The sequence below is a fragment of the Penaeus monodon genome, chromosome 27 (assembly GCF_015228065.2).
Source record: "Penaeus monodon isolate SGIC_2016 chromosome 27, NSTDA_Pmon_1, whole genome shotgun sequence".
Taxonomy (NCBI): domain Eukaryota; kingdom Metazoa; phylum Arthropoda; class Malacostraca; order Decapoda; family Penaeidae; genus Penaeus; species Penaeus monodon.
This window is the reverse complement of record NC_051412.1, coordinates 15,243,869-15,244,234: the sequence shown is the minus strand read 5'-3', so window position 1 is coordinate 15,244,234 and position 366 is coordinate 15,243,869. Positions and strand designations below refer to the sequence as shown.

Genomic DNA, 366 nt, shown 5'->3' with positions numbered 1-366 from the left:
TATGTATGTATGTATTAACCTAACCCTGGCAGCCTAGGCATCCCAGCAGCGCCTCCACACGGCCGAGCACCGCGGCGGCGGCGGAGCCATAACACACAACCCTCCCGCATCCCTGACAAAGCTGACAATACCAGGACGCTTCTCATTACCGCCGGGCGAAAGGAAGCCATTTGCGAGCTGCGTTTTCCACGGCGCAAAAGTGGGACATTAAATCATGGCTTTATTTACCTGTCGCTCTCTAATTATGTCACGGACGGTCAGCTGTTCTTGCTGAGTAAAATAAGTGCGAAGTTTAATCACACAGCTATCGTTCTGTGATGATACGATAGAACTGTAATGTAACGGATTGCATCGATAGGGTATTTG

The 366-nt window shown here is 50.0% G+C and overlaps 1 protein-coding gene across 1 annotated transcript in view; it reads right to left on the bottom strand.

The window, feature by feature from the left end:
• Positions 1–366, bottom strand: part of LOC119590357 (CD2-associated protein-like) — a gene marked incomplete at its 3' end in the record, with an annotated part of 10,507 nt that overhangs the window by 998 nt on the left and 9,143 nt on the right.